Here is a 17,938-nt window from a genome sequence, read left to right on the forward strand (position 1 = left end):
TTGTCGAGAATCTTAGCATCCATATTCATCAGTGATATTGGTCTGAAATTCTCCTTTTTGGTAGGGTCTTTGCCTGGTTTGGGGATCAGGGTAATGCTGACTTCATAGAAAGAGTCTGGAAGTTTTCCTTCTGCTTCAAATGTTTGAAACAGCTTCAGGAGAATAGGTGTTATTTCTTCTTTGAAAGTTTGGTAGAATTCCCCAGGGAATCTGTCAGGTCCTGGGCTCTTGTTTTTTGGGAGGTTTTTGATCACCGCCTCAATCTCATTACTAGATAACGGTCTATTCAGGTTGTCAATTTCTTCCTGGTTCAATTTTGGGAGTTTATAGTTTTCCAGGAATGCGTCGATTTCATCTAGGTTGCTAAGCTTATTGGCATATAACTGTTGATAAAAACTTCTGATGATTGTTTCTACTTCCTTGGTGTTAGTTGTGATCTCTCCCTTTTCATTCATAATTTTATGAATTTGGGCTTTCTCTCTTTTCTTTTGGATTAGTGTGGCCAATGGTTTGTTGATCTTATTGATTCTTTCAAAAAACCAGCTTCTAGTTTCATTGATACGTTCTACTGTATCTCTGGTTTCTACCTCATTGATCTCTGCTCCAATCTTAATTATTTTCCTTCTTATGTGTGGAGTTGGTTTGATTTGTTGTTGATTCTCCAGTTCTTTAAGGTGTAGAGACAGCTGCTGTGTTCTGGATTTTTCAATTTTTTTGAGGGAGGCTTGGATGGCTATGTATTTCCCCCTTAGGACCGCCTTTGCTGTATCCCATAGGTTTTGGACTGAAGTGTCTTCATTCTCATTGGTTTCCATGAATTGTTTCAGTTCTTCTTTGATCTCCTGGTTGATCCAAGCATTCTTAAGCAAGGTGGTCTTTAACTTCCAGGTGTTTGAGCTCCTTCAGAACTTTTCCTTGTGATTGAGCTCAAAGCATTGTCATCTGAGAATATGCAGGGAATAATCTCAGTCTTTTGGTATCAGTCGAGTCCTGATTTGTGACCCAGTATGTGGTCTATTCTGGAGAAGGTTCTGTGTGCACTTGAGAAGAATGAGTATTCTGTTGTTTTAGGGTGGAATGTTCTGTATATGAGGTCCATCTGGTCCAATGTATCTTTCAATGCTCTTGTTTGTTTAATGATTTTCTGCTTTGATGATCTATTTCTGAGAGAGGTGTGTTGAGATCTCCTACTATTAGTGTATTCATATCAATATGAGTCTTTATCTTGATTAACAGTTTTCTTATGTAATTGGCTGCTCCCATATTGGGGGCATAGATATTTACAATTGGCAGTGAAGAAGTCAAACTCTCTCTCTTTGCAGATGACATGATTCTTTATATGAAAAACCCCAAAGACTCCACCCCCAAACTACTAGAATTCATACAGCAATTCAGTAACGTGTCAGGATACAAAGTCAATGTACAGAAATCAGTGGCTTTCTTATACACTAACAATGAAAATAAAGAAAGGGAAATTAGAGAATCGATTCCATTTACTATAGCACCAAGAACCATAAGATACCTGGGAATAAACCTAACAAAAGATGTAAAGGATCTGTACTGGAGGAACTACAGAACACTCATGAAAGAAACTGAAGAAGACACAAAAAGATGGAAGACCATTCCATGCTCTTGGATCGGAAGAATAAACATTGTTAAAATGTCTGTACTGCCTAGAGCAATCTATACTTTTAATGCCATTTTGATCAAAATTCCATCGGTATTCTTCAAAGAGCTGGAGCAAATAATCCTAAAATTTGTATGGAATCAGAAGAGACCCCAAATTACTAAGGAAATGTTGAAAAACAAAGATAAAACTGGGGGCATCACGTTACCTGATTTCAACCTTTACTACAAAGCTGTGATCACCAAGACAGCATGGTACTGGCATAGAAACAGACACATAGACCAGTGGAACAGAGTAGAGAGCCCAGATATGGACCCTCAATTCTATGGTCAAATAATCTTTGACAAAACAGTAAAAAATATACAGTGGAAAAAAGACAGTCTCTTCAATAAATGGTGCTGGGAAAACTGGACAGCTTTATGTAGAAGAATGAAACTCGGCCATTCTCTTACACCGTACACAAAGATAAACTCAAAATGGATAGAAGACCTCAATGTGAGACAGGAATCCATCAGAATTCTAGAGGAGAACATAGGCAGTAATCTCTTAGATATCAGCCACAGCAACTTTTTTCAAGATAGGTCTCCAAAGACAAAGGAAACAAAAGCCAAAATAAACTTCTGAGACTTCATCAAAATCAAAAGCTTCTGCACAGCAAAGGAAACAATCAAGAAAACAAGGAGGCAACCCACGGAATGGGAGAAGATATTTGCAAATGACAGTACAGACAAACGGTTGATATTCAGGATCTATAAAGAACTCCTTAAACTCAACACACACAAAACAGATAACCATATCAAAAAATGGGCAGAAGATATGAACAGACACTTCTCCAATGAAGACATACAAATGGCTATCAAACACATGAAAAAATGCTCATCATCACTAGCCATCAAGGAGATTCAAATTAAAACCACATTGAGATATCACCTTACACCAGTTAGAATGGCCAAAATTAGCAGGACAGGAAACAACATGTGTTGGAGGGGATGTGGAGAAAGGGAAACCCTCTTACACTGTTGGTGGGAATGCGAGTTGGTGCAGTCTCTTTGGAGAACAGTGTGGAGATTCCCAAGAAATTAAAAATAGAGCTTCCCTATGACCCTGCAATTGCATGACTGGGTATTTACCCCAAAGATACAGATGTAGTGAAAAGAAGAGCCATCTGTACCCCAATGTTTTTAGCAGCAATGGCCATGGTTGCCAAACTGTGGAAAGAACCAAGATGCCCTTCAACAGACAAATGGATAATGAAGATGTGGTCCATATACACTATGGAGTATTATGCCTCCATCAGAAAGGATGAATACCCAACTTTTATAGTAACATGGACGGGACTGGAGGAGATTATGCTGAGTGAAATAAGTCAAGCAGAGAGAGTCAATTATCATATGGTTTCACTTATTTGTGGAGTATAACAAATAGCATGGTGGACATGGGGAGTTAGGAGAAGGGAGTTGGGGGAAATTGGAAGGGGAGGTGAACCATGAGAGACTATGGACTCTGAAAAACAATCTGAGGGGTTTTAAGTGGTGGGGGGGTGGGATGTTGGGGGAACCAGGTGGTGGGTATTAGAGAGGGCACGGATTGCATGGAGCACTGGGTGTGGTACAAAAACAATGAATACTGTTATACTGAAAATAAATAAAAAATTAATTTAAAAAAATACTAGGAATGAAACAGAAGGTATTACTACAAATACTGAGGACATCAAAAGGATATATAGAGAATAGTATAAAAAACTTTCCACATGTATATTGAACAGCTTAGACAAAATGGTTCATTCAATTCCTTAAAAAGCACAAATTTCTACAAATCACTTATATGAATTACATAACATCCCTTAATATAACTATTAAGGAAATTGAATTCATAGCTTTAAAACTCTCAGGGTGCCTAGAAGGCTCAGTCAGTTAAGTGTCTGCCTTTGGCTCAGGTCATGATCCCAGGGTCTTGGGATCAAGCCCCACATCAGGCTCCCTGCTCAGCGGGAGGCCTGCTTCTCCCTCTGCCTGCTGTTCTTCCTGCTTGTGCACGCACACGTGCTCTCTCTCTCTGTGTCAAATAAATAATTAATTATTTTTAAAAATCTCCCCAAAAGATAGCTCCAGGCTGACAATTTCATAGAAGAATTCTACCAAAAGTTTAAAGAAGAATTAACATTAAATCTAACTTCTTTCAGAGAGGATGGAACACTTATCAATTAATTTTATGAACATAGTACTATCTTGATACAAAAACAGACAAAGATAGTATAAAAGAATTAAAAACCGCAAACCAACAACTAATGAATATAGACTCTTTAACAAAATATTAGCGAAAAAATGCGGCAAATACAAAAAGAACTACACAACATGACTAAGTGGGCTTTATTTCAGGAATACATGGCTAATTTAGTTTTTGAAAGCCCATCAGTAATGCATCACATTGTCAGGTTAAAGGAAAAGAAAAATCACATGATCATATCAATAAATGCAAAAAAGCATTTGAAAGAAGTTTCAACACTCATTCATGATTAAAAAAACTCAGAAAAGCAGAAATAGAGGAGAACTAAAACTCTATAAAACCATAGCTAATATAATAGTTAAAGGACTCCCTGTGTTCCCCCCTTAGATCAAGAACAAGCCAATGACATCCATTATCATTCATATTTACCATAGTTGTAGATACCGTAGCTAATGCAAAAGAAAAATTAAAGGCATACATATAAAAAAAAAAAAAAAGGAAAACAAAAAACTCTCCTTATTTGCAGATCCATGACTTTGTAGAAAATTCCAAAGAACCTTCAAGGCAAATCCTAAAACTAGTAAGATCATTGTCACATGATACAGAATGAACAGAGTATCAACACAGACACCAAAATTTTAAAAATACCAACTGCAATCACTCAAAAACACTAAATACGCAGCTGATGATCTAACAAATAATGTACAAGAATTTTATGCTTAAAACTATGTAACATGGGGGCGCCTGACTGGTTCAGTAGATTAAGCCTCTGCCTTTGGCTCAGGTCATGATCTCAGGGTCCTGGAATCGAGCCCCGCATCAGGCTCCCTGCTCAGAACAGAGCCTGCTTCCCCCTCTCCCCCACCTGCTGCTCCACCTACTTTTGATCTCTCTGTCAAATGAATAAATAAAATCTTAAAAAAAAAAAAAAAAAAAAACAATGTAACATAGATGAAAGAAATCAAATTTCTAAATTAAATGGAGAAACATATCATGTTCCTGAACTGGAAGACAACACAGTAAAGATGTCAATTTTTCTCAAATTTATATATAGGTTAATGCAATTCCTATCAAAATCCCTATAAATATTTTGTGGATAGAGAAGATTATTCTAAAATTCATAAGGAAAGGCAAGGGAACTATTTTAGTTAAAACATTTTTAAAAAATAATAAAATGGGAGGAGATCAAAATACCCAATTTTAAAATGTATTATAAAGGTACAGGAATCAACAGTATGGAATTGGCAAAGGAAAAGACAGGGAATGTAACAGAGAACCCAGAAAGAGACCCACAAAACTATTCCCAACCAACAAAGGTACAGAGGAAGGAAAGACTTTTCAATAAATGGTGCTGGAGCAACTGGGCATTTATTAACCTTGATCTAAATCTCACACCTCATACAAAATTAACTGAAACTGTACAAGGACTTACATGCAAACTGTAAAAGTATCAAACTTTAAGAAAAAAAAAAGGAGAAAATCTTTACAATCTCGGGTTAGGCAACAAATTCTTATACTTGACCCCTAAAGCAACATCCACAAAAAGAAAACTGATTAACTAGAAATCATTAAAATTTAAAAGTCTGCAAAAGACCCTGTTAAGATAATGAAAATACAAGAAAGAAAAAAATTTGTTTCCAAATGACATACCCAACAAAGGACTAGTATCCAAATATAAAGAACTCTCAAAACTCAACAACAGAAAACAGAGAGTCCATTAAAGAATGGGCAAAAGACACAAACAGACTGAAGAGGATATACCTGTAGAAAGCAAACACATAAAAAGGTATGTTTAGCCACTGGAGAGATGCAAATTAAAACTCCAATGGGAAAACAATACTATCAAGAATGGTGAAAATAGGGGTGCCTGGGGTGGCTCAGTGGATTGAACCTCTGCCTTCTGCTCAGGTCATGATCCCGGGATCAAGCCTTGCATTGGGCTCCCTGCTCAGCGGGGAGCCTGCTTCTCCCCCTTCTCCTGCTCATGCTTGTATTCCTTCTCTCTCTGTCAAATACCTAAATAAAAACCTTTAAAAAAAAAAAGAAAGAAAAGAAAGAAAGACTGGTGAAAATAAAAAATAGTAATAACACTAAATGCTGGTGAGGTCAAGGAGAAACTAGATCACTCAGATATTGCTAGTGAGGGGGTAAATTAATAAAATCACTCTTAAAATTTGGCAGTTCACCAAAAAATTAAACATGCAGCTACCATACAACAACTGTATCCTTCGACATTTATCCCAGAGGAATAAAAACTTATTTATACACAAAAACCTGCACATCAACGTTTACAGCATTTATAATAGAAAAAAGTTAAGTTTCCTTTAACCAATGAATCATTAAAATGTGGTATATTCCTATCATGGAATCAACAAAAAGGAATGCCACAACTTAAACAGATCTCCAGCAAGTTATGCTAAGTGTAAAAATAAATAAATAAATAAATAAATAAATAAATAAATCTCAAAGGGTTACATACTGTATATTACATTCAAATAGCATTTGTGATTTGACATAATTATAGAAATGGAGAAAAAGAAGTTAGTGGTGGGAGGAATTAAAGAAGGGGTGGGGCAAGAGGAAAGTGGGTATTGTTACAAAAGGTAACATGAGGATATCTGATTTCTGGTCAGGTGGATAAGGGGCTTGGAAGTTGTCACTCCAACCTAACAACAAGTAAAAAGCCAAACAACTGAAAAACTGACAGCTTTCTTAGATCCAAAAGAAGTGAGATCCCAGGACAAAACCCAAAATTTGGAGACAGAGGAGCATACAAAGAATTGCAACTTACTATGGAAGAAAACCATGAGCTGAAATCTCTGCAGGAACTGGTACCAACAAAGGAAAATCTGAGCTATAACTGAAAACTGCTGGAGGACCAGTGTGAAGAAGCTTGAGAGTTAAAAATGCCAGCTGGGGCCAGTCACAAGGGAGTTCCCAAATTTTACTGGTTTTAGCTCCAGGAGCTCTAACAGCTCTCACAGTGAAGACTAGAGAAAAATCCCCTCATGCTTCAGGTAAGGGAGTGAAACAGTGACCATTCTGAAATATGACAAATTTTGTTCTTATTATCACAGGATTAGTCCTCAAGAAAACTACTTTACCAGAGCTTCATCTACCGGGGTTTTATCAAAGTCTAATGGATTTAGGGACTTAGGGGAAAAGAAATAGCAAAATCCAGCCTGCTCTAGCAATTCTACCCCACCTCAGGGGGAGAAAAACTGGGAAGCACTCTATGAAGTTCACTGCCCAGGGACACAATCTCACCAAAAGACTGATATTGAATCATACAGCTATGTAACACTTCTCCTTCCTGAATATCTTAGGATGTATTAACGGGACACTTACAGCAGTCACTTTTACATGGTACAACATGTCCAGATAACAAGAAAAACTCACAAGGCGTGCTGAAAAGACAGAATAAGCATCAGAATCAGACTCAAACACAGTAGGAATGTTGGAATATGGATGCCTCTGTGTGTTCATGTGTGTACATATGCATGCTTATATATGCTTATGTGTAAGTGAAATGAATGACAGGAATGATACAAGGGAATACACGACAGGAAGAAGAAATCCACAGTATGTTGTTATAGTAGTCCCCCTTATCTGGGGGGCATGAGTTCCAAGACCCCTGGACCTGAAACCATGGACATTACCAAACCATTTATACACTACTGCTGCTGCCCCTCGGAACAATTTGTTACTTAAACTGTAACCCCTGGAGGATTTTACTAGTTGCCAAGCACATTCAGATATGGCCTTAAGAAACACTGATACTGACAACAGGTCTTTGGGGAGGACGATGTACGACCGTGAAGCTGGGCAGCTGGGGATGCCCGGCTTGCTCAGGGCGGAATGCCCCCCCTTCACAGAAGCAGGCAGCTGGGGATGCCTGGCTCGCTCAGGGCAGAACGCCGCCTGCTTCAGGGAAGCCGAGCACCCGGGAACGCCTGGTTAGCTCCGGGTGGAACCAAAACCGCCTGCTTCCCCTTTTCGTGATTGCTCCTTTCTCTTCCCAGAAGTGCTCGTTGTTAGTTAGATGAGTCCTTTGAATGTGCTTGGTTAACTATAAACATTACCCTCTGCCTTGTTGACCTGCAAGAAGTGACTAACTAACGTGTGACCTTCATCAATCCTTCTCTTGGCTATTGTTTTCTATCTAATAAAAGTGAGACTGTGGAGTTGCTCGTGGCAGCAGTCCTTTTCGACTGTTGTCCCCTGCTCACAGTCTTTTGCAGCTGACTTGTTTGTGCCTAATTCTTCTCTCGTCGCCGTCGCCGACTGGAAGCGGCACACTGCGCCTTTCCTATACATACATACCTATGATAAAGTTTAACTTATAAATTAGGCACAGTAAGAGATTAACAACAATAACTAATAATAAAATAGATTATAACAATACGTCTTTTCCTATACATACATACCTATGATAAAGTTTAACTTATAAGTTAGGCACAGTAAGAGATTAACAACAATAACTAATAATAAAATAGATTATAACAATATAATAAAAGTTATGTGAATGTGGTTTCTCTCAAAATGTCTTACTGTACTGTGCTTACCCTTCTTATGATTACAATGTAAGATGGTAAAATGTCTACAGAATGAGATGAAGTGAGGTGAATGAGACAGGCATTGTGACCTTACTTCGCGTTAGGCTAATAACAATTCTGACAATACTCTGGAAGGAGGATCATCTGCTTCTATACGATGGTTAACTGCAGCTAACTGAAACCACAGAAAATGCAAGCACAGATAAAGTAGGTCTACTGTATTATAAGACATTCACACTTCATGTAAAGCTATATAGTGTAATTTCAAAGTGGATTTAGATAGTTGTAAATGTATATTGCAAGCTGTAGGGCAACAAATAAAAAAATAAAAAAAGAAGTACAATTGATATGCTAAGAAAGAATGGAAAGTAAAAGCATATAAAATGTCCAATTAAAACTAAAAAAGCGGGGTATCTGAGTGGCTCAGTGGGTTAAGCCTCTGCCTTCTGCTCAGGTCATAATCCCAGGGTCCTGGGATCAAGCCCCGCATCGGGCTCTCTGCTTGGCGGGGGAGGGGGGGTTGTGGTGGTGCCTGCTTCCCCCTCCCTCTCGGCCTGCCTCTCTGCCTGCTTGTGATCTCTCTCTCTGTCAAATAAATAAATGAAATCTTTAAAAAAATAAAATAAAAACACAAAAGGCAGAAGAAGAGAGAACAAAATAGGAACAAAGAACAATTATCAATGAATAAAAAATAGTAAAAATATGGTATGTATTAATCCAATAATATCAATAATCACCTTCAATACCAATAGTCAAAATATACCAATTGAGACTATTAGAATGAATCAAAATAAAAGACCCACTATACATTGTCCATAAGAAACCCACTTATTAAATATAAAATAAATACAGATTAAAAGTAAGTGGACAGAAATATATACCATGCTAATAGTAACCAAAAGAAAGCTAAAATAACTATATTAATTTCAGACAAAACAGACTTCAGAGAAGGAAAGTTACCAAGGAAAAAAGAACACTAAACAATGATAGTCAATTCTTCAAAAATACATAATACCTTGGATACAGTAAATACTTTTTGGATACAACACCAAAGGCATGGTCCACAAAAAATAACTGAGAAGCTGGGCTTTTTTAAAATTAAAAACTATTCTGTCAAAGCAAGAGAAAAAAGCCACAGATTGGGAGGAGAAAATATTTACAAAGACACATCTGACAAAGAACTGTTACCCAAAATACAGAAAGAATTCTAAAAAGCCAACAGTAAGAAAACCCAATTAAAAAATGGGCAAAGAACCTAGAAACCTCACCAAAGAAATATACAGATGACAAATAGGTATATGAAAAGATACTCAATGGTATGTCATTAGGGAACCGAAAATTTAACCAACCAGATTTGACTATGTACCAATTAGAATAGCCAAAACACAAAACACTGACAACACCAAATGCTGATGAGAATGTGGAGCAAAAGAAATTCTCATTCACTGCTCCTGGAAATATAAAATGGTGTAGCCACCTTGGAAGGCAGCTTATAGTTTTACAAAGAACTAAACATATCTTAACGTATCTATCTAATAGTTGTGCTCCTTAGTATTTACCCAAAGGAGTCAAAAACTAATGTCATAGAAAAACCTGCACATGAATGTTTACAGCATCCTTATTCATACTTGCAAAAACTTGGAAGCAATCAAGAAGTCCTTCAATAGGTGAATGGATAAATTGTGGAACATCTAGATGATGGAATATTATTCAGCACTGAAAAGAAATGAGCTATCAAACCATGAAAAGACATGGAGGAATCTTAAATCCATATTTTTAAGTGAAAGAAGCCAATCTGAAAAGGTTATATATTGCGTTACTCTAAGCTATATGACACTCTGTACAAGGAAAAGCTATCACATTATGTAAAAGACAAAGAATAAAAGGATTAGTAGTTTACAGGAGATAGGAGGGAAGGAAGTGTGACTAGGCAGGCACAGAAGTTTTTAGGGCAAACTATTATTAATAACAAATTATTCTGCATTATATTATATTTGGTGGTTATACACCATTATGTTTTTGTCTAAATTCATAGAATATAAAACACCAAGAGTGAATCCTAAGGTATGTAAATTATGGACTTGGAGTGAAATGACAGATCAATGTAGGTTCATCAATTCTAACAAATTATAGCAATTTGTACTAAATTCTGGTGGAAGAAGCTGAAGTGTGGGAGTCAGTAAATATGTGGGTTCAGAGAGTATACGGGAAATCTCTGTGTTCAATTTTGTTGTGAATCTCAATTTGCTCGAAAAAATGAAAGTCTGGGGGTGCCTGGGTGGCTCAGTGGGTTAAAGCCTCTGCCTTCAGCTCAGGTCATGATCCCAGGGTCCTGGGATCGAGCCCTACGTCGGGCTCTTTGCTCAGCAGGGAGCCTGCTTCCCTTCCTCTCTCTCTGCCTGCCTCTCTGCCTACTTGTGATCTCTGTCTGTCAAATAAATAAAATCTTAAAAAAAAAAAATGAAAGTCAGTATACATTAAAAAAAAGCAACATGAGGAATCTGGTGATTGAACTATTGTTATTTTGATTATATTAATATTATGGTTGTGATATTGTACTAGTTTTGTAAGATGTTACCACTGGGGGTAAAGTGGGTTAGGGAGACAAGTGATTTCTCTGTATTAGTTTTAATACTATAAGTGAATCTACAATTATGTCAAAATAAAAAGCTTAGTTTTAAAAACATACAATCAATCACTAAAATTAAAATATTAGAAATCCATAAATAAATGTTGAATAAACAAATGGGACAGTGGCAAGAATGCTACTTTTCACTAGAAACATAGATGTAGGCTAGCAGTACAGAATATAAAATACAGACTAGAATGCAGAGTATACATTTATAGGTAAAAATAAATGATAAATTATCTAAAGGAAAATGAAAAGAGTATTTGGAAGGAGGATAAAAGAAAGTTTTTATCAGAAAGTTCACTCAGTTTCTGAGCCTAGCCTTTTGTGGCTGAGAGTAAGCCAACCATTTTCAGAAACAATAATACAAATAGCAAAATTAAATTGTAAAAAGAAGACAGCAACATTACAAGATCTGATAATCCATATGACTTTGTTTAGTGAGACACGTATTAAGACCGGCTCCCGGCAAGCGGCAGAACAACGGAGCACAAAATCAGGACTTTTAAAAGTCTGTTCCGCTGAGGGACATCGCTCCAGAGGCTAAACCTGGACGATGCCTATGCGGGGTGAGCGTGGCCTCAGGTCCTGCAGGGTGACAGAAGAATAGGGGGTGTCTGAGTGTCGCAGAGCTTGCGGGTATTGGAACGGGAAAACCAGCTACAGAGACAGAGCCGACAGTAAGCTCGCAGCTCGGGGTTACCTTGAACCGGTCGCAGGCTCAGTGAGCTCGGAGCGCGGCCGGAGGTCAGGCAGACAGGAGTAACTGGGCCCTGTTCTCTGAGGGCGCACTGAGGAGTGGGGCCCCGGGCTCTCGGCTCCTCCGGCCAGAGACCAGGAGGCCGACATTTGTATTCCCGTCCTCCGGAACTCTACGGAAAGCGCTCAGGAAACAAAAGCTCCTGAAAGCAAACCCTAGCGGATTACTCAGCCCCTGGTAAGGGCGGTGCAATTCCGCCTGGGGCAAAGACACGGGAGAATCACTACACCAGGCCCCTCCCCCAGAAGATCAAAAAGAAACCCAGCCAAGACCAAGTTCACCTACCAAGGAGTGCGGTTTCAATACCAAGGAGAGCAGCTGAATTCCAGAGGGGGAGAAAGCAAAGCACAGAACTCATGGCTTTCTCCCTGTGATTTTTTTAGTCTTGCAGTTAATTTACTTTTTTTCTTTTTCATTTTCTTTTCTCTTCTTCTGCTAAAAATTTTTTTTAACTTTTACCCTTTTATTTTTTAACGTTTTTTAACTAGTTTATCTAACATATATATTTTTCCTTATTATATTTTTCTTTATTCGTTTTCTTTTTTTTAAATCTTTTATTTTTTTTTTCTTTCTTTCTTTTTGAAACTCTTTTTATCCCCTTTCTCGCAGCTCACGATTTGGGATCTCTTCTGATTTGGTTAAAGCATATTTTCCTGGGGTTATTGCCGCCCTTTTAGTATTTTACTTGCTCCTTCATATACTCTTATCTGGACAAAATGACAAGATGGAAAAATTCACCCCCCAAAAAAAGAACAAGAGGCAGTACCGAAGGCTAGGGACCTAATCAATACAGACATTGCTAATATGTCACATCTAGAGTTCAGAATGACAATTCTCAAGGTTCTAGACGGGCTCGAAAAAGGCATGGAAGATATTAGAGAAACCCTCTCAGGAGATATAAAAGCCCTTTCTGGAGAAATAAAAGAACTAAAATCTAACCAAGTTGAAATCAAAAAAAGCTATTAATGAGGTGCAATCAAAAACAGAGACTCTCACTGCTAGGATAAATGAGGCAGAAGAAAGAATTAGCAATATAGAAGACCAAATGACAGAGAATAAAGAAGCTGAGCAAAAGAGGGACAAACAGCTACTGGACCACGAGGGGAGAATTCGAGAGTTAAGTGACACCATAAGACGAAACAACATTAGAATAATTGGGATTCCAGAAGAAGAAGAAAGAGAGAGGGGAGCAGAAGGTATACTGGAGAGAATTATTGGGGAGAATTTCCCCATTATGGCAAAGGGAACGAGCATCAAAATTCAGGAGGTTCAGAGAACGCCCCTCAAAATCAATAAGAATAGGCCCACACCCCAACACCTAATAGTAAAATTTACAAGTCTTAGTGACAAAGAGGAAATCCTGAAAGCAGCCCGGGAAAAGAAGTCTGTAACATACAATGGTAAAAATATTAGATTGGCAGCTGACTTATCCACAGAGACCTGGCAGGCCAGAAAGAGCTGGCATGATATTTTCAGAGCACTAAATGAGAAAAACATGCAGCCAAGAATACTATATCCAGCTAGGCTATCATTGAAAATAGAAGGAGAGATTAAAAGCTTCCAGGACAAACAAAACTGAAAGAATTTGCCAACACCAAACCAGCTCTACAAGAAATATTGTAAGGCGTCCTCTAAGCCAAGAGAGAGCCTACAAGTGGTAGATCAGTAAAGAACAGAGACAATATACAGTAACAGTCACCCTACAGGCAATACAATGGCACGAAATTCATATCTCTCAATAGTTACCCTGAATGTTAATGGGCTAAATGCCCCAATCAAAAGACACAGGGTATCAGAATGGATAAAAAAAAAAAAAAAAAACCCATCTATATTTTGCCTCCAAGAAACTCATTGTAAGCCTGAAGAGACCTCCAGATTTAAAGTGAGGGGCTGGAAAAGAATTTACCATGCTAATGGACATCAGAAGAAAGCAGGAGTGGCAATCCTTATATCAGATCAATTAGATTTTAAGCCAAAGACTATAATAAGAGATGAGGAAGGACACTATATCATACTCAAAGGGTCTGTCCAACAAGAAGATTTAACAATTTTAAATATCTATGCCCCCAACATGAGAGCAGCCAACTATATAAACCAATTAATAACAAAATCAAAGAAACACATCAACAATAATACAATAATAGTAGGGGACTTTAACACTCCCCTCACCAAAATGGACAAATCATCCAAGCAAAAGATCAACAGGGAAATAAAGGCCTTAAAGGACACACTGGACCAGATGAACATCACAAATATATTCAGAACATTCCATCCCAAAGCAACAGAATACACATTCTTCTCTAGTGCACATGGAACATTCTCCAGAATAGATCACATCCTTGGTCCTAAATCAGGACTCAACCGGTATCAAAAGATTGGGATCATTCCCTGCATATTTTCAGACCACAGCGCTCTGATGATAGAACTCAACCACAAGAGGAAGTTTGGAAAGAACCCAAATACATGGAGACTAAAGAGCATCCTTCTAAAGAATGAATGGGTCAACCGGGAAATTAAAGAAGAATTGAAAAAAATCATGCAAACAAATGATAATGAAAACACAACGGTTCAAAATCTGTGGGACACAACAAGGCAGTCCTGAGAGGAAAATATATAGCGGTACAAGCCTTTCTCAAGAAACAAGAAAGGTCTCAGGTACACAACCTAACCCTACACCTAAAGGAGCTGGAGAAAGAACAAGAACGAAACCCTAAGCCCAGCAGGAGAAGAGAAACCATAAAGATAAGAGCAGAAATCAATGAAATAGAAACCAAAAAAATAATAGAACAAATCAATGAAACTAGGAGCTGGTTCTTTGAAAGAATTAATAAAATTGATAAACGCCTGGCCCAACTTATCTAAAAGAGAAAGGACACAAATAAATAAAATCATGAATGAAAGAGGAGAGATCACAACTAACACCAAAAAAATACAAACTATTATAAGAACATACTATGAGCAACTCTACGCCAACAAATTTGATAATCTGGAAGAAATGGATGCATTCCTAGAAACATATAAACTACCACAACTGAACCAGAAAGAAATAAAAAGCCTGAACAGACCCATAACCAGTAAGCAGACTGAAACAGTCATTAAAAATCTCCAAACAGGGCGCCTGGGTGGCTCAGTGGGTTAAGCCGCTGTCTTCGGCTCAGGTCATGATCTCAGGGTCCTGGGATTGAGTCCCGCATCGGGCTCTCTGCTCAGCGGGGAGCCTGCTTCCCTCTCTTTCTCTGCCTGCCTCTCCGACTTCTTGTGATTTCTCTCTGTCAAAAATAAATAAAATCTTAAACAAAAAAAAATCTCCAAACAAACAAAAGCCCAGGGCCAGATGGCTTCCCGGGGGAATTCTACCAAACATTTAAAGAAGAACTAATTCCTATTCTCCTGAAACTGTTCCAAAAAATAGAAATGGAAAGAAAACTTCCAAACTCATTTTATGAGGCCAGCATCACCTTGATCCCCAAACCAGACAAGGATCCCATCATAAAAGAGAGCTATCGACCAATATCACTGATGAACACAGATGCAAAAATTCTCACCAAAATACTTGCCAATAGGATTCAACAGTACATTAAAAGGATTATTCACTCCGACCAAGTGGGATTTATTCCAGAGCTGCAAGGTTGGTTCAAATCCGCAAATCAAACAATGTGATACAACACATCAATAAAAGAAAGAACAAGAACCATATGATACTCTCAATAGATGCTGAAAAAGCATTTGACAAAGTACAGCATCCCTTCCGGATCAAAACTCTTCAAAGTAAAGGGATAGAGGGCACATACATCATTATTATCAAAGCCATTTATGAAAAACCCACCGCAAATATGATTCTCAATGGAGAAAAACTGAAAGCTTTTCCGCTAAGGTCAGGAATACGGCAGGCATGTCCATTATCACCACTGCTATTCAACATAGTACTAGAGGTCCTAGCCTCAGCAATCAGACAACAAAAGGAAATTAAAAGCATCCACGTTGGCAAAGAAGAAGTCAAACTATCACTCTTCGCAGATGATATGATACTATATGAGGAAAACCCAAAAGACTCCACTCCAAAACTGCTAGAACGTGCACAGGAATTCAGTAAAGTGTCAGGATATAAAATCAATGCACAGAAATCAGTTGCATTTCTCTACACCAACAACAAGACAGAAGAAAGAGAAATTAAGGAGTCAATCCCATTTACAATTGCACCCAAAACCATAAGATACCTAGGAATAAACCTAACCAATGAGGCACAGAATCTATACTCAGAAAACTATAACGTACTCATGAATGAAATTGAGGAAGACACAAAGAAATGGAAAAATGTTCCATGCTCATGGGTTCGAAGAACAAATATTGTGAAAATGTCTATGCTACCTAAAGCAATCTACACATTTAATGCAATCTGTATCAAAATCCCATCCATTTTTTTCAAAGAAATGGAACAAATAATCCTAAAATTTATTTGGAACCAGAAAAGACCTCAAATAGCTGAAGGAATATTGAAAAAGAAAGCCAAAGTTGGTGTCATCACAATTCCAGACTTTAAGCTCTATTACAAAGCTGTCATCATCAGGACAGTATGGTACTGGCACAAAAACAGACACATAGATCAATGGAATAGAATAGAGAGCCCAGAAATAGACCTTCAACTCTATGGTCAACTAATCTTTGACAAAGCAGGAAGGAATGTCCAATGGAAAAAAACAGCCTCTTCAACAAATGGTGTTGGGAAAATTGGACAGCCACATGCAGAAAAATGAAATTGGACCATTTTCTTACACCACACACGAAAATAGATTCAAAATGGATGAAGGACCTCAATGAAGAGGAGAGCACAGGCAGCAACCTCTTCGACCTCATCCACAGCAACTTCTTCCTAGGAACATCGCCAAAGGCAAGGGAAGCAAGGGCAAAAATGAACTATTGGGATTTCACCAAGATCAAAAGCTTTTGCGCAGCAAAGGAAATAGATAAGAAAACCAAAAGACAACTGACAGAATGGAAGAAGATATTTGCAAACGACATATCAGATAAAGGACTAGTGTCCAGAATCTATAAAGAACTTAGCAAACTCAACACCCAAAGAACAAATAATCCAATCAAGAAATGGGCAGAGGATATGAACAGACATTTCTGCCAAGAAGACATCCAGATGGCCAACAGACACATGAAAAAGTGCTCCATATCACTCGGCATCAGGGAAATACAAATCAAAACCACAATGAGATATCACCTCACACCAGTCAGAATGGCTAAAATCAACAAGTCAGGAAATGACAGATGCTGGCGAGGATGCGGAGAAAGGGGAACCCTCCTACACTGCTGGTGGGAATGCAAGCTGGTGCAACCACTCTGGCAAACAGCATGGAGGTTCCTCAAAATGTTGAAAATAGAACTGCCCTATGACCCAGCAACTGCACTATTGGGTATTTACCTTAAAGATACAAACATAGTGATGTGTAGGGGCATGTGCACCCGAATGTTTATAGCAGCAATGTCCACACTAGCCAAACTATGGAAAGAACCTAGATGTCCATCAACAGATGAATGGATAAAGAAGATGTGGTATATATACCCAATGGAATACTATGCAGCCATCAAAAGAAATGAAATCTTGCCATTTGCGACAATGTGGATGGAACTAGAGCGTATCATGCTTAGCGAAATAAGTCAAGCAGAGAAAGACAACTATCATATGATCTCCCTGATATGAGGAAGTGGTGATGCAACATGGGGGCTTAAGCGGGTAGGAGAAGAATCAATGAAACAAGATGGAATTGGGAGGGAGACAAACCATAAGTGACTCTTAATCTCACAAAACAAACAGGGTTGCTGGGGGATGAGGGGTTGGGTGAAGGGGGGTGGTGTTATGGACAGTGGGGAGGGTATGTGCTTTGGTGAATGCTGTGAAGTGTGTAAACCTGGTGATTCACAGACCTGTACCCCTGGGGATAAAAATATATTATGTTTATAAAAAATTAAAAATAAAAAATTTCAAAAAATAATAAAATAAATAAAAATAAATAAATAAAAAATGACCAAATAGAGTGATACTTACTTTACAATTTTGAAACTCAAAAAACAATGTGGCATATTAAATCAAACCTAGGGCTCTGAGAAATAATATTTATAAAAGGAGAAAGTAC

General features: G+C 38.1%; 1 protein-coding gene across 13 annotated transcripts in view; it reads right to left on the bottom strand.

Annotated features, from left to right (window-relative positions):
• CCDC138 (coiled-coil domain containing 138) overlaps positions 1-17,938 on the bottom strand; it is a 140,501-nt gene that overhangs the window by 71,585 nt on the left and 50,978 nt on the right. The window lies entirely within an intron of this gene.

The sequence above is a fragment of the Mustela lutreola genome, chromosome 9 (assembly GCF_030435805.1).
Source record: "Mustela lutreola isolate mMusLut2 chromosome 9, mMusLut2.pri, whole genome shotgun sequence".
In the NCBI taxonomy this organism is placed as follows: Eukaryota; Metazoa; Chordata; class Mammalia; order Carnivora; family Mustelidae; genus Mustela; species Mustela lutreola.